This window comes from Penaeus monodon, chromosome 22 (genome assembly GCF_015228065.2).
Source record: "Penaeus monodon isolate SGIC_2016 chromosome 22, NSTDA_Pmon_1, whole genome shotgun sequence".
Taxonomy (NCBI): domain Eukaryota; kingdom Metazoa; phylum Arthropoda; class Malacostraca; order Decapoda; family Penaeidae; genus Penaeus; species Penaeus monodon.
The window spans coordinates 16,631,937-16,632,167 of NC_051407.1; the positions used below are offsets into that span (position 1 = coordinate 16,631,937).

At 42.9% G+C, this 231-nt stretch overlaps 1 protein-coding gene across 1 annotated transcript in view; it reads right to left on the minus strand.

The window, feature by feature from the left end:
• LOC119586958 overlaps positions 1-231 on the minus strand; it is a gene marked incomplete at its 3' end in the record, with an annotated part of 3,800 nt that overhangs the window by 1,145 nt on the left and 2,424 nt on the right.

Here is a 231-nt window from a genome sequence, read left to right on the forward strand (position 1 = left end):
TTGTAATTCCTCGTAACTCAAACATTAAGTCTTCTGTGAGGACCTTTGACGTCAGGCGCTTGGCACTAAGTCATCAACTCATCAACTTAACAACCCATTCATTATCAACGCATTCACTCGTCAACTTATCTCCCATAACTCATCACTCATGAACCATCCCTGATCCACTCATCCACTCATCCCCGATAAATATTCCACCATCAACCTTCCTCATCTCTCAGTCACCCAATT